General features: G+C 36.8%; 1 protein-coding gene across 14 annotated transcripts in view; it reads right to left on the reverse strand.

Annotated features, from left to right (window-relative positions):
* MGAT4C (MGAT4 family member C) overlaps positions 1-27578 on the reverse strand; it is a 777011-nt gene that overhangs the window by 88909 nt on the left and 660524 nt on the right. For 3 of the 14 annotated variants that reach the window (XM_051845722.2, XM_070052668.1, XM_070052669.1), the window contains exon 4: positions 157-247. The exons of 7 other annotated variants lie outside the window; for them this stretch is intronic. The gene's annotated coding sequence lies outside the window, so the exon portion shown is untranslated. Of the gene's footprint in view, positions 1-156; positions 251-25327; positions 25539-27578 lie in introns of those variants that run through there. 4 more of the 14 variants (XM_070052670.1, XM_070052671.1, XM_070052673.1 and 1 more) reach the window with 3 other exon arrangements.

Here is a 27578-nt window from a genome sequence, read left to right on the forward strand (position 1 = left end):
ATATGAAGAAGTGAAAGTGAAGACCTTCATGAATACCACTGGGATCTTCATTGTTGGAAAAATGAATTGCTTTAATTGCATAAATGTCAGCTATTGCTATCTCTTGCCATACTGACTGTGCATGGTATGCTAATATAAATAATAAGAAATGTGTACCTCTTGCATTACTCCCTGGCAGTCTTCTGCATGAGCACACGAAGAGCTTCAAGAATGAAATCGACCACACTACAGCACTCAGCAAAACGCACTGCTGTTAAGGAACCAAGAACACGAAGAAAAGAAAAGAAAGATCACCTTTCCAGAAAATCTATGCTCATATGAATCTTAAGTCATGTATTCTTTTTCCTTCACATCATTCTGGATGGAAATCTTACACGGAAAAAAAAAATGGTTAAACTGATTGTGCTTCACTGTCAATGTAAACCTATGGTCAGGGATACATCTAATTCCCAGAGCTTTCATCATTAATATTTTATGAGTCTCACTGATCTCCCATCTCGAAGAAAAATTTATCTTTCATTTGTGTAAGCAGTGCCTGCCGAGTAATAGATTTCATTTCTATAAGCTGAGTGGAGAAATGCAAACGGCAGCAAAGGTAAGAAAAGTCAAAGTCTTCATCTCTTTTTATGGGAGTCTGGTTGCAGTTTACCAAGTTGCAAAGTTAGCCAAGGAAAATAAAAGAATCTGGGGGAACCGTGGAGAGTGTCAGTTCATTGCCAACATACTTCAGCTTATCCATATAATTGCCTAGAGGTTTAATCTGAGTTTTACATGAGATGATTAGCCACAACAACTATTTTTTATTTAAACATTTTAATTGGAAAATATTAACTCAGTCGTGGAAACTTTCTTCATAATACCTGAGGTAGCTAAAAGACAATTGATGATCTTTGAACTTCAAACTGAAAACACAGGATATGTCACCCCTTGGTTGAATGTGGCTTGCCTCAGTTTAACTAAGGATTCTGTTCATAGATTCATCTTTGTCACTTGTCACTCGAGCTGAGGATTCCCTGGGCAGTATGTATCCACAAAAACAAACAAACAAACAAAAAACAGAAAGAGTGTTCCAGTATCCCTTTGAAAGCCAGAAACACAGAGGCAAAGCTGCATGACATTTGTCTGGGCAATGATTTCTTGGATAGGATCTGAATGACACAAGCAACAAAAGTAAAAATAGACAAATGGGATGACAAACAAACTATAAAATTCTTGCACAGCAAAGGAAATGATCAAAAAAATAAAAGTCATCCTACAAAATGAGAAAAAAGATTTGTAAAATTGGTCTGATAAGTGATCAGTATCTTAAATATGTGTGGAATTAAAGCAACTCAATAGCAAAATAAAAAGTAATCCACTTTAAAAATTAACAAAAAGGGCTGGCATTTGGCACAGTGGTTGAACGGTCTCTTGGGTCACTCACAGCACATTTCACAGTGCCTGGGTTCAAGTTCCCCCCTCTACTTCCAAATTCAGCTTCCTGTTAAAGCATGCCCTGGGAGGTAGCAGGTGATGGCTCAAGTTGTTGGGTCTGTGACACACACACAGGAGAGATCTGATTTGAGTTAGTGTTTCCTAGCTTCAGCTTGTCCCACCTCTGGCTATTGCAGGCAATTGGGGAATGAACTTGCATAGAATCAGTCTCTCTCTCTCTCTCTCTCTGCCTCTCTATGTCTCTCTCTCTCTCTCTCTTTCTCTCTCTCTCTCTTTCTCTCTCTCTCTCTCTCATATAAATTTTAAAATGGGGAAAGGGCATGAATAAACATTTCTCATAAGAAGGTACTCATACAAATGGATAATAGATGTATGAGAAAAAAACTCAATGTCTCTATCATCACAGAAATGCAAATTAAAAACAGGAGACACCACCTCACACCTGTCAGGCTATTAGCAAAAACCCAAAAAGATAAGTATTAGAGAAGCTGTGGAGGCAAATTAAATTTTGCACATTGTTGGTGGAAATATACATCAGTATAGCCACAGTGGAAAGAAGTATGAAGGTTTCTCAACATTAAAACTAGAACTACTCTATAATTCAGCTATCTCACCACTAGGTGTATACATAGGGGAACTGAAATAAATTAGGTTGAAGAAATATTTACAGTCCCATCTCATTGCAGCAGTGTTCACAATAGCCAAAATATGGAATCAAACTAAGTATCCATCAATGGATGAATGGAGAAAGAAATATAATACATACACATAATGGACTATCCTTCAGCCTTAAATAAAAGAAGGAAATCCTGTCGCTTGTGATAGCATTGACAAACCTGGAGGAATTACCCTAGGTTAAACAAGCCAGGCACAGAAAAAAACAATACTAGATGATCTCACTCCCATTCATAGAACTTCAAAAAGTTGAACTTTTTGAATGGTGGTTAGCAGGGGCTGAGATGGGAGTGAAGTTTCGAGTGGGCCAGTTTACTAAAAGTGTACAAAATTTGTTAAAATAAATTTAAGAAATTTATTTTATAATGTGGTGACCATAGTTAATAATAATGCATTATATACTTGAAAATTTGCAACAGAGTAAAATATTAAGCATATGAGGTAACGTATGTTAGTTAGCTCAATGTTTCCACAATATGTTTTAGGATATTATTTGAACACTACAAATATATAAAATTTTTATTATTAATTTAAAAGGCTGAATAAATGTTGGTAAAATTAAACAAAACAATAGCGAAAATAATAATAACAGTAACAGAAATCAGAAAGTTTTTGGGTTTCTGTCTATCAGCTCTATCTAGTCATGGGAGGTGGAGAGTGGGACCTTCAAGTGGTTGAATAGGTAATTTCCTTGAAATGTATTTAGTGCATAATCAGGAAAAAAATCTTGGTATTGAAGAAGCATTTTCCTTCTCTAAAGAACCTAGAATTAAAAACTGTACAAAACAACCATGTTTAATTTCTTCAACATCTTTAGTTTTAATTATTTACTAACATGGGTGATTTATCTAACAAATTTGTGATCTCTTAGAATATACATAGGGTGCTATTTGTTTTAGTACAGAATTGTATCTCTGGAGTCTTGTATACCGCTGACAAGCAGTAGGTGTTTGGTAACTTTTCCTTAGATTATGTGCATAATTTTCTAGAACATTAAATATTGAGGAAGTATAAACTGCAAATATTGGTGAAGTGGTAGTGAAAGTATAACTCAGAATAATGGACCAGAGAACACCACCTCTTTTCTGTTAAGAACGGTCTAATCTAGTTCCCTTATGAATTTGTCTGCTTAATTTGTGTATTAGAAATGCAGAAAATTTCCCCAAATTGAAAGAATAAACATTCACGTTCATGTTAACATAAAATTACCAAAAACTGTATGAGAGTCTTTTTTCCTCTCGGTGGCAATAGGGTGTTTCATATTTTAATAATACCAGAATGTTTTTGTTTGTTTTCTTTCTTTTATTTTTTAAAAATGCTTTTTTGTAGTTATTATATTACTTGAGTAACAATGGATTCTTTAATTAATGTTAAATTGAGGTAGGAAGGTTGGGTGGGTATTGGACATGTTTATCTCCTTGGTGACTAATTTTTGTTCATTGTCCTGAAAGCCCTGAAATCTGGGGTAGGCATGTGACACAGTGGCTATGAGATTGCTTTTGACACCTATATCCCATATCTGATGGTCTGGTCTGAGTCCCACCTCCTCTGTTTCCAACCCAGCTTCATGTTAATGCACACTTTGGGAGCTAGCAGGTGATAGGACAAATACCTGCATCTCTGCCACCATGAAGGAGGCTCAGATGATGTTGCAGGCAGTTGGGTTGTAAGCCAGCAGATGAAAGATCTTTCTATGTCGTTCTGTGCCTGCCCTTCTTTCAAATAAAATGAAAGAAAAAAATTAAAAATTGTGTAAAAATTTACTAAAGCCTATGGATTTTCAGGGTTTCAATCACTGTTAAAACTTGGAATCCAAATTCCATAGAATCATCACATGCAAGCACAAGAGAAGGACAAGGAATTCATGAGTGAATCTGGGGGAAGGTGTCTACTGGAGGAGGTGTCTACTGAAATTAGTCTTTTGGGATGATGGCGTAAAAGAAATGACATTGGGGAAGGGTTGTTTATTAGAGAAAAGATTTTCTCACAAGTGTGGGGAGCTTTCTTTTTCACTCCAAGTAGTCAGCCTCTGTGTATTTGTTCCCACAGCACCTGCCCATGGGCCTTCCCAGGATGTCCCTATCCTATCAGATCAGCGAATCAGATAACTGTGCTGCCAAAATGATGTCCTAAAATGCAAAACTGATCAAGTCATGCCTGAATGATCCCTTCATTGGTTCTTATGGTCCATTTGATTAAATAAGATTCTTATTCATCTATTTTACTCACATCAAGAATTCTGAGCTGCAGCACTCTGAACTACTTGCCATTTCCCAAAAACAGTGCATGTGCGCTTTCATGCTTCAGTGCCTTTGAACACATATTCCATTTCCCGAGACAAAACCTTGAACAACAGTCACCTCTACAAGAGTGTTTGTGACCCTTGCAGCAATGTCAGTCACTTTCCCTTCTTAGAACTACAACTCGAGGACTAACTACCCCTTACTGCAATCTTGGTGTAAGTGTCTGTACATTCCCAATGCTGTAAAAACAAGGGTGAAGCACATAGCATGTCAATTTTGAGTTTGGAATACAGTAGATATTAATAGTCATTTTTCATGTAAGGAATATAATGAATTAATATAATATTTTGTGCTAATTGGAGAATTAAATACAGCTTTTTGAGGAAATACTTTAACTCAACAAGACTTCTCTAGCAGGCAGAAATTTGAATTCTATGCACTAGTATTAGCAGAAGTATTTTTGAGATGGCAGCTCTTTCTCTACTTTTTAAATAATACATTAGTATAGTTTCACTTAAATTTAAGGGCTTTTTAAATCTAGATTTTTAACCTAGATTTTTAATCCTCATTTCTTTGCTTAGTCATTAAATAAATCTTTTCTTGTATGGAAATACATGGAAAAAAGAGGCTGTAAATGAAAATGCATGCTTAATTACCAAAGCAAGATTTTTTTATGACTTGATATTTTAGTTATTAAAGAGATTTGGAGGCCTAAGCTATCCAGATAACTATATTTTCTCATAAAAATGCATATCAATGTTACAACAAATATGCTAAACAGACATAATGCAGTCAAATTTAAAACGGCATCAGAAAGATGGTGGCTCCTTCTGACCATTATTTGACCAGTTTATATACATAGAATAAGTCTCTTGCAAATCTACAGAAATGCAGCATAGCAAATAATATGTTCAAATTTCAGTCATGGCTCTTTTCACCAGAAAAATAAACTCACTGTATACCAACAGTGAGAAATATTTTTATTTTCACTAGTAGTTAATATATTATTCAATAATACTGTCAATCAATTGTGCTTTAAAATGTACAGTCATTTAGATCTGAAAAATAACTATATTTTCATGTGTTCTTACAGCAGTCTTATAAGGCAAGCACAATAACTTTCTGATTATTTTCCATCCATACCTAAAAGATGAACCATACAAGATTTGATAATTTTACCAAGGTCATATTATGTATGTATACACCACACACACACACACACACACACACACACATATATATATATAATATGGATTCAAGATTTGAATGGAAAGTAATTCATGGTGTGTAATATAGTCATCTCTCTGATTTTTGACAGTCTGTGATTTTAATAAGAAAGTAAGAATTGGGGGAAGTGGCAAGATGGCGGAATAGGAAGGGAGCACACTGATAGTCCGGGAAGAATCAGTTTAATAAAAGTGGAGATACTGCAGGTTCAAGGAAGAGTTGGGGAAGAAACAGCAGAGGAAACTCTTCTGCAACTAGTGGTTCATGGTGGACCTGTGTGGAGGGCGTGGGAGCCCACAGCGCAGGATACCAGTGTCGGAATCTACGCACCAGCGCTAGAACATGAGGTGAGCCAAACCTCAGTAGCCCGAGACATCAGCAGGAAAGTGGAAGGAGGAGCCTAGAGGGAAGGAGGCCCCATGGGGGAAAGTTCACCAGGCTAACTAGAGGAGAGAGGACAAAAAAAGGGACCAGTATGGACACGAGTTTCTCTCTCTCCACTCACCTCCCAAAGGCAAGTAAGACAAAGAGCAGGCACCATTTTGGACATATTTAAAAGCTGCACAACCTAAGGGCTGCGCCCACCCTCAGCCAAGCAAAATCCTGACTCTGGGGGGTGAAATGACAGGAGATTAGGACCTAGTAAATGTGTGGAGCTAATGAAATGAGACTGTGAAAAAAGAGACAGTGGGTGAGAGAACTCACAGAGTTAACATGAGTACTCTCCAGAGATGCTACATTCAGTAACCTTGGCAACCCAGTGGGAGACTGCAGAAGAATTTGAGCCCACACTGAGGGCAGAACAGATTCCCTGTGTGGTCCTTGGGAAAGAGCAGGTGAATGTTATACCCACAGGAGCCACAGATTGGAAGCTGACTACCTTCAATTCCACTCAGCTGCGTGGAATTACTTCCTTTCTGAAAAAAAAAAAAAAACAGAGAGAGAGAGAGAGATTTACCATGCCTAACCTGGGAGTGCCACCTTTGGCACACCCTTAACCCTGAGGAACCAAACAGAGCTCTCTGGCCACACCCATCTCAAGCCTCTAAGGTTCCACCAAAAGCAGACAGTCCACTTAATACAGTCATAATATAACAAGAAAAAAAAAAAAAAAAACACCACAGCGAGGGAAGAAGAATCCAAAGAATATCTCCACAATGCAAAGCAACAAACACAGAAACCAAGGAAACAAGAACAAGGAAGACATTATGACACCCCTAAATGAACAAGACACCCCAAGCCAAGATTATGATGATGAGATGGAAAAAATGCAAGATACAGATTTTAAAAATTTATGATAAGAGATGTGCAATTCGGGACATGCTCAAGCTGACTTGCCTCAAACGGTGGAGTTAGAAACATACCAGCGGATTCCAATTCAATCCCATCAAGGTGGCATGTACCAATGCCATCTCACTAGTCCCAGTGATCAATTTCTGTTCACAATTGATCATAATGATAGGACTAAGAACCAAAGGGATCACATAAACAAGAATAGTGTCTGCAAATACTAGCTGATAGAATCAAAAAGGGAGAGAATGATCCAACATGGGAAGTGAGATACACAGCAGACCCATAGAATGGCAAATGTCCTAACAGCACTCTGGCCTCAGAATCAGCCCTTAAGGCATGCAGATCTGGCTGAAATGCCCATGAGAGTATTTCAGGCATGGAAAGCCAAGACACTCTGGGGAAAAAAAAAAAAAACCTAAATGAAAGATCTCCACGAGTGAGATCCCAGTGGAAAGAATGGGTCATCAAGGAAGGAGGTACCTTTCTCTGAAGGGAGGAGAGAACTTCCACTTTGACCATGGCCTTGTCTAAATATGATCAGAGTCAGTGAACTCAGGGGGCTTCCATAACCTTGGCAGCTCATGACAAAAGCCTAGGGTGATTACTGATGCCATAAACAAGAGTGTCAATTTGTTAAGTCAACAACAGGAGTCACTGTGCACTTACTCCTCATGTAGGATCTTTGTCCTTAGTGTGCTGTGCATTGAGATTTAATGCTATAACTAGTACTCAAACAGTATTTTTCACTTTATGTTTCTTTGTGGGAGCAAACTGTTGAAATCTTTACTTAATGTATGCTAAACTGATTTTCTGTATATAAAGAGAAACGAAAATGAATCTTGATGTGAATGGAAGGGGAGAGGGAGTGGAAAAGGGGAGGGTTGTGGGTGGGAGGGACGTTATGGGGGGGAAGCCATTGTAATCCATATTCTGTACTTTGGAAATTTATATTCATTAAATAAAAGTTAAAAAAATTATGATAAGAACATTTACAAGTTTTCAAAAACAAATGCTTGAGCTACAGAAATCCTTACTGGACAGGACAGAAAATCTCTCATGAAAATGAAATCTTAAGGAGGAATCAAAATGAAACGCAGAAACTAGTAGAACAGGAAAGTGTGATAGTGAAGAGAAATCAAAATGAAATGAAGAACTCAATACATCAAATGACAAACACATTAGAGAGCCTTAAAAACAGAATGGGTGAAGCAGAAGAGAGAATATCGACTTAGAAGACAGAGCACAGGAAAGTACAAAGTCAAACCAAAGAAAAGTAGAGGAAATTAGAAATCTAAAACATATTGTCAGGAATCTGCAGGATACTATTAAAAAACCCAACATTCGGGTTCTAGGAGTTCCTGCAGGCATGGAGAGAGAGAAAGGATTAGAAGGCCTTTTTAGTGACATACTAGCAGAGAACTTCCCGGGTTTGGAGAAGGACAGAGACATCCTAGTACAGGAAGCTCATAGAACCCCTAATAAACATGACCAAAAGAGATCCTCACCACGACACTTTGTAATCAAACTCACCAGAGTGAACCATAAAGAAAATATTCTAAAATGTGCAAGAGAGAAATGTCAGATTACTCTCAGAGGATCTCCAATTAGACTCACAGCAGACTTCTCATCAGAACCCCTACAGGCTAGAAGGGAATGGCGAGACATAGCCCAGGTACTAAGAGAGAAAAACTGCCACCCCATAATATTAAATCCTACAAAGCTCTCATTTGTGAATGAAAGTGAAATAAAAACCTTTCATAGCAAACAGAAATTGAAAGAATTTGTTGCCACTCGTCCAGCCCTGAAAAAGATGCTTAAAGATGTGTTACACACAGAAACACAGAAACACGGTCATCAATATGAAAGAAGAAAAGGAAGAAAACCTCACAGCAAAAGATCACAGGAAGTTCAAAGCATATATTAGAAGACAACTTTGGGAAATGGCAGGGCAAATTTACTACTTATCAATAGTCAAATTGAACATTAATGGTCTCAACTCTCCAGTTAGAAGACACAGATTGGCTGAATGGGTTAAGGAACAAAACCCATCTATTTGCTGCTAACAAGAAACATCTTTCCAACAAAGATCCATACAGACTGAAAATGAAAGGCTAGAAATAGATACACCATGCCAACAGAAATGAAAAAAGAGTGGGCGTAGCCATCCTAATATCAGACAAACTTTAACACAAAAACTGTGAAGAGACACAAAGAGGGGCACTATATAATGATTAAGGGATCAATTCAACAGGAAGATATAATGATTATCAATGTATATGCACCTAATTACAGGGCACTGGTTTATTTAAAAGATTTGTTAAGGGACTTAAGGGAGAATTAGACTCCAACACAATAGTACTGGGGGACTTCAATACTCCACTCTCAGAAACAGACAGATCAACAGGACAGAAGATCAACAAGGATACAGTAGATTTAAATGACACTATAGCCCAAATGGATCTAACAGATATCTACAGAACTTTTCATCCTACACATAAAGAATTTACATTATTCTTAGCAGTACATGGAACCTAATTTAAGACTGACCAAATACGAGTCCATAATGCAAGTCTCAGCAAATTCAAAAGAATTAGAATCATACCATGCAGTTTCTCAGATCATAAAGGAATGAAGTTGGAAATTAGCAACTCAGGAATCCCTAGAGCATACGCAAACACATGGAGATTGAACAACATGCTCCTGAATGAACAATGGGTCATAGAAGAAATTAAAAGAGAAATCAAAAACTTCCTGGAAGTAAATGAGGATAACAGCACAATATACCAAAACTTATGGGATACAGCAAAAGCAGTGTTAAGAGGAAAGTTTATATCAATAGGTGCCTACATCAAGAAATTGGAAAGGCACCAAATAAATGAGCTTTCAATGCATCTCAAGGATCTAGAAAACCTACAGCAAACCAGACCCAAATCTAGTAGGAGAAGAGAAATAATTAAAATCAGAGAAGAAATCAATAGGATTGAATAAAAAAAAAAAAAAAAAAAAAAAAACAAAAAAAAAAAAAAAACCAAAAACAAAAAATCAGCCAAACGAGGAGCTGGCTTTTTGAAAAAGTAAACAAAATTAACACCCCATTGGCCCAACTAACTAAAAAAGAAAAGACTCAAATCAATAAAATCAGAGATGAAAAAGGAAACGTAACAACAGACACCACAGAAATAAAAAGAATCATCAGAAATTACTACAAGGACTTGTATGCCAGCAAACAGGGCAAATTATCACAAATGGACAGATTCCTGGACACATGCAACCTACCTAAATTGAACCATGAAGACATAGAAAACCTAAACAGACTCATAACTGATTCAGAAATTGAAACAGTAATAAAGGCCCTCCCAACAAAGTAAAGCCCAGGACCAGATGGATTCACTGCTGAATTCTACCAGACATTTAAAGAAGAGCTAACTCCAATTCTTCTCAAACTATTCAGAACAATCAAAAAAGAGGGAATCCCCCCAAATTCTATGAAGCCAGCATCACCTTAATTCCTAAGCCGGAAAAAGATGCAGCATTGAAAGAGAATTACAGACCAATATCCCTGATGAACATAGATGCAAAAATCCTCAATAAAATTCTCGCCAATAGAATTCAACAACACATCAGAAAGATCATCCACCCAGACCAAGTGGGATTTATCCCTGGTATGCAGGGATGGTTCAATGTGTGCAAAACAATCAATGTGATATGCCACATTAACAGACTGCAGAAGAAAAACTATATGATTATCTCGATAGATGCAGAGAAAGCATTTGATAAAATACAATACCCTTTCATGATGAAAACTGTAAGCAAACTGGGTATAGAAGGAACATTCCTCAATACAATCAAAGCAATCTATGAAAAACCCACTTCCAGCATCCTATTGAATGGGGAAAAGTTGGAAGCATTTCCATGAGATCTGGTACCAGACAGGGATGCCCACTCTCACCACTGCTATTCAATATAGTTCTGAAAGTTTTAGCCAGAGCTATTAGGCAAGAAAAAGAAATTAAAGGGATACAAATTGGGAAGGAAGAACTCAAACTATCCCTCTTTGCAGATGATATGATTCTTTATTTAGGGAATCCAAAGACTCTACTAAGAGTAGAAGAGTTTGGCAAAGTATCAGGATATAAAATCAATGCACAAAAAAGCAATGCCACGGCTGCGGAAGAACTTCTAAGATCAATCCCATTCAATAGCCACAAAAAAAATCAAATACCTTGGAATAAACTTAACCAAGGACGTTAAAGATTTCTACGATGAGAATTACAAAATCTTAATGAAGGAAATAGAAGAGGATACCAAAAAAATGGAAAAATCGTCCATGCTCATGGATTGGAAGAATCAATATCATCAAAATGTCCATTCTCCCAAAAGCATTTTATAGATTCAATGAGATACCAATCAAAATACCAAAGACATTCTTCTCAGATCTGGAAAAAATGATGCTGAAATTCATATGGAGACACAGGAGACCTCGAGTAGCTAAAGCAATCTTGTACAAAAAGAACAAAGCTGGAGGCATCATAATACCAGATTTCAGGACATCCTACAGGGCAGTTGTAATCAAAACAGCATGGTACTGGTACAGAAACAGATGGATAGACCAATGGAAAAGAATAGAAACACCAGAAATCAATCCAAACATCTACATCCAACTTATATTTGATCAAGGATATAAAACCAATCCCTGGAGTAAGGACAGTCTATTCAATAAATGGTGCTAGGAAAATTGGATTTCCACATGCAAAACTATGAAGCAAGACCCCTACCTTTCACCTTACACAAAAATCCACTCAACTTGGATTAAAGACTTAAATCTATGACTCAACACCATCAAGTTATTAGAGAGCATTGGAGAAAACCTGCAAGATATAGGTACCGGCAAAGACTTCTTGGAAAAGACCCCAGAAGCACAGGCAGTCAAAGCCAAAATTAACATTTGGGATTGCATCAAATTGAGAAGTTTCTGTACTGCAAAAGAAACAGTCAGGAAAGTGAAGAGGCAACCGACAGAATGGGAAAAAATATTTGCAAACTATGCAACAGATAAAGGGTTAATAACCAGAATCTACAATGAGATCAAGAAACTCTACAACATCAAAACAAACAACCCACTTAAGAGATGGGCCAAGGACCTCAACAAACATTTTTCAAAAGAGGAAAACCAAATGGCCAACAGACACATGAAAAAATGTTGAGGATCACTAGCAATCAGGGAAATGCAAATTAAAACCTCAATGAGGTTTCACCTCACCCCGGTTAGAATGGCTCGCATTCAGAAATCTACCAACAACAGATGCTGGTGAGGATGTGGGGAAAAAGGGACACTAACCCACTGTTGGTGGGAATGCAAACTGGTCAAGCCACTATGGAAGTCAGTCTGGAGATTCCTCAGAAACCTGAAAATAACCCTACCATACAACCCAGCCATCCCACTCCTTGGAATTTACCCAAAGGAAATTAAATTGGCAAACAAAAAAGCTGCCTGTGTCACTCCCCCATTCGCGGAGGAATGACACTAGACCCTGCGCTGTTCTTTTTGCCCTGCCCTTCCTGGGTTAGCTGCCGGTCCCCCCTCCTCCGCTGAGTGGCAGCACCCCAGCCGCTTTCCCCGCTTCCATGGAGGAGCGGCTCACCACCGGCCAGCTCTCTCAGGGGTTGCTCAGATGTTCCTCAGATGTTCCTGGTGCATGTTGTTTCTCTCCTCCTTTATAGTCCTCTTCCACCAATCCATGCTCTGCTGCCCACACGCCGAGCACGCTGCTCTCCTCCAATCAGGAGCAGGATCAACTCCTGCAGCTTATCAGTCAAATTGGCGAGGCAGCTGTGTAGACGTTGTTTGCTGTCTCTCAGCGCCATATTGTGGGAGAGCAGATGTGTAGTGTTAGTCTTAGTTCCAGTAACTTGGTCTAGTCTCAGTTGCTCTCCACAGCCTGCACCTTAATGTTTACTGCAGCTCAATTCACAATAGCTAAGACCTGGAATCATCCCAAATGCCCATCAACAGTAGACTGGCCAGTGCCGTGGCTCAATAGGTTAATCCTCTGCCTAGCGGTGCCTGCACACCAGGTTCTAGTCCCAGTCGGGTTGCTGGATTCTGTCCTGGTTGCCCCTCTTCCAGGCCAGCTCTCTGCTGTGGCCAGGGAGTGCAGTGGAGGATGGCCTAAGTGCTTGGGCCCTGCACCCCATGGGAGACCAGGAGAAGCACCTGGCTCCTGTCTTTGGATAGGTGCGGTGCGCCGGCTGCAGCGTGCCGGCCGCAGCAGCCATTGGAGGGTGAACCAACGGCAAAGGAAAACCTTTCTCTCTGTCTCTCTCTCTCTCACTGTCCACTCTGCCTGTAAAAACAAACAAACAAACAAACAAACAAAAAAAAAAAACAAAAACAAACAAACAAAAAAAACAGTAGACTGGATAAAGAAATTATGGGATATGTACTCTATAGAATACTATACAGAAGTCAAAAAATGTAAATTATGGGATATGTACTCTATAGAATAGCAGTCAAAAAATGATATCTGGTCACTTGCAACAAAATGGAGGAATCTGGAAAACATCATGCTGAGTGAATTAGGCCAGTCCCAAAGGGACAAATATCATATGTTCTCCCTGATTGGTGACAAATAACCAAGTACAAAAGAGGAAACCTGTTGAAGTGAAAGGGACACTATGAGAAACAGTGATTGATCAGCCCCTTGTCCTGACTATTGATGTACAATGTAATACTTTATCCCTTTTAGTATTTTTTTGTTCTAGTTAATACTATTGGTTGAACTCTGTAATTAACACACATTATTCTTAGGTGTTGAAATTTAACTGAAAAGTGATCCCTGTTAAATATAAGAGTGGAAATAAGAGAGAGAGGAGATGTACAATTTGGGACATGCTCAATTGGACTGGCCACAAATGGTGGAGTTAGAAATGTGCCAGGGGAGTCCAATTCAATCCCATCAAGGTGGCATGTACCTATGCCATCTCACTAGTCCAAGTGATCAATTTCAGTTCACAATTGATCATACTTATAGGTCTAAGAGTCAAAGGGATCACACAAACAAGACTAGTGTCTACTAATACTAACTGATAGAATACAAAAGGGAGAGAACGATCCAACATGGGAAGCGGAATACACAGCAGACTCATAGAATGGCAGATGTCCTAAACAGCACTCTGGCCTCAGAATCAGCCCTTAAGGCATTCAGATCTGGCTGAAGAGCCCATGAGAATATTTTAGGCATGGAAAGCCAAGACACTCTGGCAAAAACAAACAAACAAACAAACAAACAAAAACAAAAAAAAAACCAACAACACACAAAACCAACCCTAAATGAAAGTTCTCTGTGAGTGAGATCCCAGTAGAAAGAATGGGCCATCAAAGAAGGAGGTACCTTTCTCTGAAGGGAGGAGAGAACTTCCATGACCATGGCCTTGTCTAAATATGATCAGAGTCAGCAAACTCAAAAGGCTTCCATAACCTTGGCAACTCATGACTAGGGATATTACTAGGGAGGTTGCTGACATCATAAACAAGAGTGTCGAATTGTTAAGTCAACAATAGGATTCACTATGTACTTACTCCTCATGTAGGATCTCTGTCCTTAATGTGTTGTCCAATGTGAATTAATGCTATAACTAGAACTCAAACAGTATTTTACACTTTAGGTTCTGTGTGGTGCAAACTGATGAAATCTTTGCTTAATATATATTAAATCGATCTTCTGTATATAAAGAGAATTGAAAATGAATCTTGATGTGAATGGAATGGGAGAGGGAGCGGGAGATGGAAGGGTTGCAGCTGGAAGGGAAGTTTTTTTGGGGGGGAAAGCCATTGTAACCCATAAACTGTACTTTGGAAATTTGTACTTACTAAATAAAAGTTTAAAAAAAAATGTGCACTTCAAATAAAAAAATAAAGAATTAATTCAATTCTAACAAAACATAGTTAAAATATCATTTAATAATTTACTTATCTTGTAGATGTAAAATCTGCTTTACTTTTTAGTCTTGAAATTCTCCCCAATTCCAGCCCAATTTAATGGCCACTCTTAAGTTTATAAAAAAAAGTTTAAAAAGATATCTGCATTACTTTTTTAGTGATGTAATTTGATTTAAAGAATATGACATTTTATACAAGTGTCTACAGAATTCATATGCTACAATATTACATATTTCTGAAAGATTTACCCTATTTTATTGACTTTCATGCCAGCCCTTTCTTCTTCTATTCATCACTGTTTACATATTTATTTATCTCTTTGTTGATTTCTTGTTTTTCCAGAAGAAAATGTAATTCTTTTGACCTGGGCTGTGTGTTCAGTTTCCTTTCTGCTGGTGGGAAACTTAACTCTTCTATGAAATGCAGATAGCCCCAACATAACTCATCCCTCCCTTCTTGAAGATACTTCCTTACTGTAAGCCCAAATGGGAAATTTGAAACTTCATCTGATGTGACTGTATAGTTAATAAAGTGTACTCTACCTAGGCTGTGGTAGTGAGATATGCTTACTTTTTGGACACAAATGTGCGGTGTGAAATTTCAACTAGAGTGGATTACAAGGAATTTTAATGGGTTTTGCTGCTTTGGTTCCTGCTCCTCTCACTTGTATCTGAGTCACGGAGTCCCTGGAGAGGACTCTAACCCTGTGTAAATTGTCACCTTCACACTGTTTACCATGTGAAGCAAATCAGCAAACTGAAGCTGTTATCAGAAGGACCTCCTGGGTTTGGCTTCTTCTTTGTCCTTATCTCCTCTGCCTCCTTTAACAGCAACCACCCTGCCTTCCTTGGTGTTCTGTGTAAATACTTGTGAGACTATAGATATAGAAATTTTGCAATTTCTATATCTCTATCTTTCTTTATCTGTAAGTTCCTTCACTTGTTGGAAATCTCTTCTCCCAAATATCTCTATGTCTCTAACACTTTTCCTCTCTCCAATCACATTCGTATATAATATTCTCAACAAGATCCATCCTAACCATTGAACTGCAAGTTCCCCCTTCATACATTCTAGTACCACAAGTTGACCTATACAATTTTGCCATAGCACTTACAATCTTCTAATATACTATGCTATTTATTTATTCATTTACTTGCTGTCTATTCACACTAAATTGCAAACTTTATAAAAACAATCTTTTTTCTCTGATGATTTACATGTGTTTGGTCAATAAGATATATAGAAATACACCACTAATATATTTTTGAGTATAGATTGAATCATGATATTCAGCAACACTTTTTTTTCCCAAATTTCAATTTAAGAAACAGTTGATCTATTGTGAAGGTTCCTTTGAGAATATTAATCTGTATAAATTGTTACTGGTTTTTATAGGACATTTTTGTCTCTGTCTTTTTAAATGTGGTAGGTCTCAAAGCTTTATTTATCCCTAAAGAGATTTCTAAGAATATAATCAAGCTGTACAGAAATATACAGAGATATTCCAAGATACACTTAGATACTTTCTCACAAGGTCCATAACAAATTATATTTGGAATTCTAATTTTGGACTAAATTCTAATAATGCAGCTAATTGCCAATTTAAAGAAATTCACCAAGCAAGAAGTAAATTCATTATTTTGCCAAAATCCATGGGAAAACATGCACTTGATTACCTATTCAAGACTATGTAGAATTTCAAAACAAAGGATTAAACCTGGATTATTATATAGAGTTTTGTTCTTTATTCTAAATTGTAGCTAAAGAATAACTCAAAGTTTCTGAAATAATACAAATACTATGGAGGTAAAATTTCAAAGTGATGCTTCTTTTAAGTTTCGAGGTAGTGGGTAACATCACATGAAACAAGATAGAGCATGTATCTCTATTGTGTCAAATGCATTGTGGAACTATCACATCCTGAAGAGATGAATTCTGGAAAGGGTTAGGAGAGTACCCAGGGTTCTCTGAATACCAGAAAAATAAAGATCAAAAATTAAAATGAAAGTCAAAATGGAATCTCATTTTGGAAAAATTAGGTGCTTGAAATTCTATAGGATCAAACAAGATTGAAATATTTCATTGAGATAGACTCAATTTTTGGAAGAATAACACATCTATGTAAATAATTCATAAAACATTTTATTATTGGCTTGTAATAGTATCATTTAGGTCATAAAATATTCATTGACTTTACTTCTGGTTATCAATAGGCAATAATGTTTAACTTGCAACTCTCACAAGGGCTATAGGTTTATACAAGTCCAGAGAGTATAGTTTATTCACATATAGCACCACACAAATGATCTCCCAGAGCATTGAAGGGTATGATAACAATGGCAATCACTAAGTATCCTGGCTTTACACATATTAATTAATTTTATTATCTCAATAACTACATGAATTAGGCATTCTTTAGAAATGTTTATTTATTTGATAAGTAGAATGGCAGATAAATAGAGAGAAATCCTTTGATCTTCTATTCATTGGTTCACTCCCAAAAGGCCCCCACAGCCAGGCAGCCAGGGCTGGACCAGGTCAAAGTCAGGTGCCTGGAATTCCATCTGGATATCCCACATGAGTGGCACGAGAGCAAGCACTCTGGTTATTATCTCTTGCCTCCCAGGCTCTCCTTAGCAGCAAGTTGGATCAAAAGTGGAGGCAGGACTGGATTCCCGGTACTCTGGTATGGGATGCATGCATCCTAATTTGGTAGTTTAGCACATGGTGTCATGAAGCTCTTTTTCCCAATCATGTTGTTTTCTTATTTCCTCAACCCTGTTTCTGCCAAGCTTACCTGTGGCAAAATAGTAAGGTGTGATTTTTAACAGTTCAAAAACCTTCCTTCCCCAAAATGATTTCCTAACTGACATGAAGACATCAAATTGAACTACTAAGGGCAATAGTTCCCAAACTTTTTTCCATCCCAACACAGCTGAATGACAACCCATAATTCTGTCAGTAATAGTGATAGAACAAATATTTTATGAATGATTAAAAGTCATTCCCCAAATGGTGAGGTTTGTAAAACCTCAAGGAAAAACTGACATGCATTTCGTCCTTAATATTACTAAAATTCTGGAAGCCATTTGGAAGCCATTTTTGAAGTACAAAAATCATTTGAACTTGTTCTATTAATATCTTAGTTGAACTTCTCTTCTAAATTAGTCATACAGCAGAGAAGTGCTGAGAAGGAAGATCGTACAGAATAGATGAGGCTTAATGATGGAAACAAGGAGTAGAAAGGCACTGTTTCCTCTTTGAAAAAAGAAGATTCACGTGAACAGGAATGAACAGGTGGAACACCCTGGCTGACAGGTGTAGTGTTTGCGTACTGGGTGTCTAGTTAAATCCTGGAATAGAAAAGATACTCACTGTTTTACAAATGTATTGGAATAGGGGGTTCACTCAGAGGAACAAAGAAAACAACCTTAGTATTTCTTATAGTTATAAAAGAAACAAAAGACTATTTCTCTTATTCTTTCAATGAGAGCGACACCTCCATATAGCCAACCTCAAGGTCAAGTGAGGAAATTCTAGTTAAGTTGTTCAGAGTTCAGGCAGCCTCCCTTGATAGTGGACTAGTGGAGCATAGGAACTTGTAAAATGCTATATTCAGAATTCACCTCCTTAAAATATCTAAGGATACTTAACGGACATCTTCAAGTTTCATTTTATAATGTGATCTTATCTTAGGGGAGGATGAGGTTGGATGAGGGCTCGGATCCATTTTCAGCAAGAAAAATGAAAATTTCTCTGAAAAATCACCTTGTAAACACTGTCATTTACTCAAAATCTACAATATGCTATATATACTGAGGTATATATGACAATATACACTATTATTACAATCATATACTTATATTTTAAAGAAATGTTTCAATATTAAGAATAAAGAATAAAGAGTATAGATTTGCAATTTTCAAGTCACTGTCAATCAGGTTGTGCCTACTCCAAGGAATCACTAACTTTTCAGTTCTCTTTTTGACTCTCTCCCTCTCCCTCTCATTGTCTCTCCCTGCCTCTCTTCTCTTCTTTCCATTTTTATTTTCTTTTCCTAATTGATACCCCTACCTCATTCCCACCAGGAAGATCTCCCAAATCCTCCCTGCTGCATTGTCAGCTCTGTTACAATGGATGGCCACAGAAAATACCAGCATACTTGGGTCTTGAATGAGAGAACTCCTCTAACCTTCCAGATGTGTCTGTCCCAGGAGTGACACACTGTGCCAATGCTATGCAGCCATGCCATAGTTTGACTCTTGTTTTCATGGATGCTGTTGACAAGCATCTCTTCCTTACCAGTGTTTGAACTGTATTTATTTTCTCTCCATTCTTATTTGTTTCTTTCCAGTTCTTCTTTAATTTTTTTAAATTTTATTTTAATTTGTCATTAGTTTTTAACAAATTCAATGTGATTTGTGGATACAATTCAAAGCACATAATGACACTCCTTTCCCCCTCTTCTACCAACCTTCTCTCTCCCTTTCTTTAATTTTTTTTTCAGTTTTTGAGAGAATATGTTTTAAAATTGCATGACACTAAAAAGATATAATGCTTTACAAACAAGAAGTTTAACAAGTAAAAAAGCAAAAAGACCCTAGTTTAGTGGCAATATAGACAATGGCTATAAACAATGGAAAAATGACCATTTCACCCATACACAGTAAATTTTAAAGTAATCACAGATCACTATAATCAAGGTAATATAATGTTCTCGCCCAGTGGTTTGACAAAGTTATAAAACAAAGTTTTACAAAAGTACATTTGCAGCAATACTGATACACACAGACATATCTTTCTTTTTTTTTTTTTTTGCCTTTCTTTTACTCAATCTGCCACCTGCCATCTCTTTTATTGTTTGTTTTCTTCATTTTTCAGTTTTCCTATTGAGATCCTTTTTTATTTGAAAGAGTTATAGAAAAAGAGAGAGAGAGAGAGAGAGAAAGAGAGAGAGATGTTCCATCCACTGGTTCACTCCACAATGGTCAAGGCTGGGCTGTGTGAAGCCAGGAGTCATGAGTTTCATCTGAGGTTCCACCACATGGGTATAGGGGCCTAAACACGTGGGCCATACTCTGCTGCTTTCCAAGGAACATTAGGAGGGAGCAGGATCGGAAATGGAGCAGCTGGGACTGGAACTGGCACCCAAATGTGATGCAGGTGGTGGCTTAACTCACTGCACCACAGTGTTTGCTCTGACCACCTGCTATTTCTAAGTATTCTAGCTTCAGCTAAAGTGATTACTTTGTCTCACTGAATCCAGCTCATTTTCTTTGACTGACTGGGAAATCAGTTTTTGGGTGATTTATTTGGGTTATTTTAACCTTTAGTAAATAACTCTGGATTTTACCAATCACTTAGGTCTTTATTTTCCCTTTTATTGTTTATTTTTTTGTTTAGTTATTTCAGAAAATAAGCAATATGTTTTCATTTGGGGTATAAATAAGACACTTAAAATACTTGGAAATATGTGAAGTGCTCTTAAAGCAGGAGAACAGAGTTTGAAGTATCCCTCCACTGTGTGTGTCTCAGCTATTCAAAACAATGTGCTGAAGAACACACACATACTATGAACTGAACTGGAATTAAGCAACTAGAGTTACAAACCTTCTGAAAAAGTGGCAGGTAGTTGGAGTTATATATTCTACTCTAAAATTAGTAGGTATAAAAAAGGGGGTTAGTAACTGGGGGAGGAAATATTCAAATGATTATGTTGCCTAATAAACCAGCTTCCCAGTGTGAGTATGATTAAAAACACAATTATGGTTTTCCATTACTGTAAATTATATTTGGATAACATGATTAAAGTATTTAATTTTTTAGTATAGGCTTATGCTATCACCAAGAAAATACCTTTTTTGAAAAGAAATTATATATTAAATCATGGGTATAAATAATGCATATGTTTTCTAAGCATCCAACTTAAGATAAATACATCTATATCTATCTATCTATCTATCTATCTATAGAGAGATAGAAAGATAGAATGAATTACAATTAGTTTATGTGAGTAGCAATCATCATTGCTTCTCTCTAATTTAATGGAATATGGACAAAGTGTATGATTTTAATATAACACAGTGTTAGCACTCTGGGTCTGAAAAATACACACAGCTATTGTGAAAACAAAGCAACAGTTATGAAATATTAATGAAATAAATGTGGAAAGTTCCTGGATAATGGATTATGCTCCAAAAGTCCATCATGGTGACCTATAGCTATTAGGGAACAACACTGAAATTATTGTCATTGTCATGGTTCGTATTTGTTGTTATAGTGACTGTTTGGGACAATGTAAATGTAAGTCAGCATAATCGAAGTGGCTTTAATTTGAGAGTCTGTATTTCAAAACAGAGATGAATGTTCATTGGACAGAAATTAAGGACTTCATTTTAATCTCTTACAGAAGCTGTTCATTATAGTAGTATACTTATTTGATAACTTTTTTCATGAATCCATTCTGTACCATTCAGGAGATAGTGTTGATTGATGCCTTAAGGGTTTAATTGAAGGAGGTACCTTTCTCTGAAGGGAGGAGAAAACTTCCACTTTGACTATGACCTTGTCTAAATAAGATTGGAGTTGGCGAACTCAAAAGGCTTCCATAGCCTTGGCAACTCATGACTAGAGCCTAGGGTGATTACTGATGCCATAAACAAGAGTGTCAATTTGTTAAGTCAACAACAGGAGTCACTGTGCGCTTAATCCCCATGTAGGATCTCTGTCCTTAATGTGTTGTCCAATGTGAATTAATGCTATAACTAGTACTCAAACAGTACTTTACACTTTGTTTCTGTGTGGGTGCAAACTGTTGAAATATTTACTTAGTATATACTAAATTGATTGTCTGTATATAAAGATAATTGAAAATGAATCTTGATGTGAATGGAAGGGGAGAGCGAGTAGGAGATGGGATAGTTGCAGGTGGGAGGGAAGTTATGGGGGGGGGACAGCCACTGTAATCTAAAAGCTGTACCATGAAAATTTATATTTATTAAATAAATGTTTTTTAAAAAGGGTTTAATTGGTCAGCTGCTGAAAAGCCTGAGAGATCATGCTGATTTCAAAAAGGGAAAAAATATGGCCTAAACAAATCCCCTTGTTGCCCCAAAATTTCACATTGCTGAGTGCTGGCACTGTCTCTTGGGATGAAGCCCAGAAGGTAGACAGTTGAAATTCTTGCTTAAAATTTTCATTAAAAAGTCTACATTGGGAAGCCTCCAGGTCACTAGAGAATGGAGACATTATTTTGCTCATTATAGCTTGCACAGTGTTCTGTCTAGGGACCCCTTGCCCAGTGGGAGCTCTTAGTAGCAGAATTCTTGGCAGACGTTTTTTGCAGGGGAAGTGTTTCTTTCAGAAACACCATGAATCATGCATAGAGAGTTTGTGAGAACTCACTTTCAGAGGTGTCATGAACAGGACCACAATGGAATATAATAATAATAATAATAATAATAATAATTTAAAAGCACTAGACTGAAAGCCAGAAGATGGTATTTCTAATTCCAGCAATGCCATGAAATGAGCTATATGACCTTAGATTGGCCTCAATTTCCTTATTTGCAAGATGAATGGTTTGGATGAAACCACCTCTAAGGTGTTTTGACCTCAATAAAGCCCAGGATTCTTTTCAATATTGCTGTGTCTCTTTGTTTTCCCAGAGAGATGATTCCTTTGAGCAACTGGAAATCAAGTAAAAGTTTTTACTGAAAAAGGAATTCATAGGGCCCAATTCATTTGTGTTACTATATTTCTTCAGAGACAATCTGCAGCATATCATTTTGTCAAATGTGAGATTTTCTTAAAAGAGATTTAGTACTAACACATATCAAACACAGTTTTAGGCATCTTTAGGGAGAAGAGAAAATAAACCCAGCACAGTTGTAAGCAGTAAACTGCAAACTATAAATTTCAGTATAAATTTATCAAACAGAAAGTTTAATATATATCAAACTGTTAAAATAATATGAACTACATTTAAATATCTTCTCTCTGTAAAACACCTTGCTTTATTTGTTTATTCATTATAAAAATTAATGTTGTGGGAAAAAATGGGAAGGGGTTTTACAAACCAAAAATTAATTTGGATCTTTCAGTAGCAAAACAATTCTAATGTGCATTATTGATATATACTTTCTTGGTATTTTTTAGGCATTTTAATTTTTTTTAACTTTTATTTAATGAATATAAATTTCCAAAGTACAGCTTATGGATTACAATGGCTTCCCCCCATGACGTCCCTCCAACCCGCAACCCTCCCCTTTCCCACTCCCTCTCCCCTTCCATTCACATCAAGATTCATTTTCGATTCTCTTTATATACAGAAGATCAGTTTAGCATACGTTAAGTAAAGATTTCAACAGTTTGCTCCCATTTATGTTTCTGTGTGGGAGGCATTTTAATTTTTACAATAAATAACCTACATTTGTTATCTGTGCCATGTTAAATATAAAAATAATTATTTTCAAAGAGTGTGTGTTATATTTAGATTCCTATCAACATATAATCTATTATTGCATTTTTCAATGATAACTCAATACGTCTCCCCAAGAATGAATTCAAACTCTCCTTCCCAAGTATTCTCTTCCTATTACCTCCTTTGAAGATTCCATCACCCATATTTCATTTTAGTCTGATGTTCTAATCCATCATAAGCCTCTCTGCTTCACTGGCTTCCAAGAGTAGAAAATGCATAGTCAATGTTAACTTTTATATATTTGAATATTTATTTACAGGGCCACTACTCATTCCAGACATTCATACCTTCTCCTATGAACTAATTAGGCCTGTAACTGGTCTCTACCTCAGGACTCCACCATCTTTGCTTCTCCAGACTGTTGCCAGATTGAGAATTTTCGAAATATAAAATGATTATGTTGCTGTTTGGCTTAAAAGTGTTCACTTACTATTGCCTCCAAAATAAGATTAAGTTTTTAGTACTATATACAAGTTCTTCACTGTCATTTCATCACAAGTATCTATCTACACCCCATCCACACTAACCTAGGGATCCCTCCACATCTCTCATCTGATGATTACAAATAAAATCACAGGAATAAATGTGAAGATGGACTGTACCAGTTAATAGTTAATAGTAACTGTTAATAATGATATTGGGCAGAACTCATATGTAGAATAAATCAGACCCGAGCAGTGTCTCAAATCAAAAGATCCAGGCCTATTACCCCAATACTCTTTAAAGTCTTCTTCCTTAGCTAGATGGCCATCTCACTTTTGACTCTTAAGTTACGTTCATATTCAAAAGACTTCTTTGTATGAAAACTTATGAGTGACAGGAATCTCCAGAGTCTAATATTGGCAAGTATTAAAAAGAGAATTACTCTCACACCTGTCCAAGGTCTATGTCTCCCAAGAATAATAGAGAAAGGGATGTCTACTTCCTTGGACAGAAATTATACTTCTGTTGAACAGAGATGTAGCCTATCTATGGATCCCAAATACCAGAGCACAAGGGAGAAGATCTCATGCACACGCTCTAAGCATGGAAGCTTATTACTGAAATGCTTTTTCATTCAGCAACTATTTGTGAGCATCAGCTATGTATTAAACATTGCTTTTGTACTGGCAAAAGCCCCTGACCAGGGCTGTGTGGTGGAATGAGAAAGCCATGCCAAGATGGCCGCTGGCAAAGGAAACTGCCTGGCAACAGGCTGTGATTGGATGGTTTCAGAAACCACATGACAATGGAGCCTGCCTGGCAACAGACTGTGATTGGATGGCTTTGGAAACTGCCTGGTAACAGGCTGTGATTGGTTAGGGCATAGACCACCCCTTGACCAGATTGGCTGCCTTGGCTATATAAGCTGCTGTAGCAACTGAAATAAATGAGTCTGCTCTTCTCTGGCCTGCTTTCACCTGGCTCCTAGAGTCTGTGTGGTGACTCCGTGCCTCTTGCCCCCACCGGCTCCTCCTCTCAGAACGAATCAACAGCAACATCGCTGGAGTTGTGGTGCACCAGGTTAGTCTCTGTTTGTGATGCCAGCATCTCATATTGAGTGCTGATTCCAGTCCCAGCTGTTCTGCTTCCAATCCAGCTCCCTGCTAATGTGCCTAGGAGAGTCATAGATCACCCAAGTTTTTGGGCTTCTCCCACCCATGTAAGAGACCCAGATAGAGTTCCATGCTCCCAGTTTCAGCCCGGCCAACCCCTAGCCACTGATGGCATTTGGGGAATAAATCAGTGGATGGAAGATTCTTTTCCTCTTTCTCTCTGTCTCTCTCAGTCTCTCTGTCTCTGTCTCTCACTATGTGTGTGTGTGTGTGTGTGATTCTGCCTTTTAAATAAATAAATATATAAATCTTTATGAAACAAAACAAAATAAAACGAGAAAAAGTTTCTGACATTAAGAAGCTTACATTTTTATTGAGGGAAACAATCTTCTAAATGAACAAATACATTTGCTACATAATATCTGGTAGTGATAAGCATTAAGTAGGAATATAATTTTGGACAAAGGCTTAGAATATAGTAAAAATAAAGGACACTTACTTTAGGTGAGATGGCTAGGAAATATCTTCCTGAGTAAATGAGGTTTGAACAGATCTCCACAGGAAGTGAGGAAGTACCATGTGAACATCTGGGCAGGGTGGATCTTTCTTACTCATGGAAAAGTAAAGTGTATATTCCTGGGGCAGAATTGAGCTTGGCGTGTTTCACAGACAGATGTAACACCACAGTAATTGGAGTAGAATGGGTTTCTCTAAGGAGACAGTAGGATAATTATCCAAAAGCTGCATTATATTGAGTACAATAGATGTTGGTTAAAAAGAAAATCAGAATTATTTAAAATATCAATTAAATAATGCTTGTAAGGAAGTATAAGACAAACCATGCCTCTCTCACAATTTCTCCTTTAAAATACCCATACTCGCATATATTTAACAGTTTTAAATTTAGAATAATTGACCAAATACTGAAACAAATACAACTAATTTGTGATGGCTCAGAATTGTAGTCATTTTCTACATTAATTGGAAAAGATTGATGTTTCTATTATTGTTGGCTTATTTATAACAATTTGAGACTCAAATAGCTTGTGATTTATTTGTTTATGATCTATTTTAATGCTTATACTATTTCTAGTATTTGATTATTTATAAGTGTACCAGTGCAGTCTCAGTAATGATGAGTAACTGTCTTCTTTAATATAATATTTATTTTTTGTCTTCTATGACTTTAAACCTTCAAATTAATATCAATAATATAATAATTCTATGTGCCATTATCTTGTCTCAGTTTTATTGAGGGGAACTCTAGATTTTAACTGTTTCATATGTTTGCTGCTGGTTTTTACTGAATATCTCTGTTCATGTCATAGATAATGTATTGAATGCTAACATGTAGCTTAGGTATCCTCAGGGAAAAGAGTAAAAAGAAGTACAGTAAAGCTGTAAATGGTAAATTAGTATGTTTAGTACAAAATTCTCAAAAGGAAAGTCTAAAATAATGATCAAACAGTAAAAATATGTCAAATATCTTTAAACTCTCTTCCTCTTTGTTTGTAGACTGTTAGACCAGAGGAATTGTTGGAACAATTCTTGAAATCTTTCTCTTAGCCATTGTATTTTCATTAAAAGACATATATACATTAATCTGTATTTTCAACACATTAAAGATTTATTTGTAATCAAGTAAATAATCAGTTATCGTGTATTTCCAATGAACATCATACAGCAGCATGAAGATACCAATGTAGAATTAAATTGTGTATGCACAAATGCATCAGATTGAACCTTTTGTTTTCAACACAAATTTTTCATATCCTCTCCCGCACTGATTGAATTTTCAGTTCTCAGGATAATGCTTTTAAAAGACCCTGCCATGTTTAATTATTTAATAATTTCCCTGTAAATCTCTATAGGTTTTTTAATGTACTTCTTGGTGGGTTGCATCATTAAATTTATCCATCTTTTCACTTTTTAAACTTATGTCCTTAAATATTAGCATAACTAATTCCAAGTTAGTTATCACATTTTTTCTTACCATTTAATTCAAAATCACTTTTTACCATTTTGCTTTACATGTTTCTTCTTCCCAAATTTTACTGTTAATATTCATTTACTTAAAACTGAATCTTTATCTTTGAATTCTACTAATTCCTTTTCATAAATGATAGAGTTGAATTACTGTGATAACATGTAGTTGATATTATATTATAATTTACTATGAAGTTGTTTTTATTTAAGATTTATGTATTATTTATTTGAAAAGAAGGGAGGACGAGAGGGAAGAGGGTGAGGATAGCGAGGGAGAGGGAGAAAGAGAGACAGGAGAGAGAATGAGAATATCTTCCAACTGCTGGTTCACATCCCAAATGACTGCAACAGTACTAGATGGGTCAGGTTGAAGTCAGGAGCCAGGAATTCCATCCACGAGTCCATGTGGGTGGCAGGGACCCAAATGCCTGAGCCATCATCTGTCGTCTCCCAGTGTGTGCATCAGCAGAAACAGATAGGAAGTTGAATAGCCAGAGCTTGAATTAGGTAGTCTGATATAGGGTATGGGCATCCCAAGCATTGGTGCAATTGCCATGCCAAATGCCTGCTCCTCAAATTTTCTTAACTTCATTTATCTCCACAGTTAATACAGCTCAACAACAGTATTCTCATCAATTTGTGATAAACCAAATTTAGAATAGATTAGTTAAACATCACTATTCTCAAAAAATGCATCCCATATTGATATATTACTTTATATTACTTTTTTGTTTCAGTTTGAATGCAGTAGACTATCCGATAAT

Source organism: Oryctolagus cuniculus, chromosome 11, assembly GCF_964237555.1.
Source record: "Oryctolagus cuniculus chromosome 11, mOryCun1.1, whole genome shotgun sequence".
Taxonomy (NCBI): domain Eukaryota; kingdom Metazoa; phylum Chordata; class Mammalia; order Lagomorpha; family Leporidae; genus Oryctolagus; species Oryctolagus cuniculus.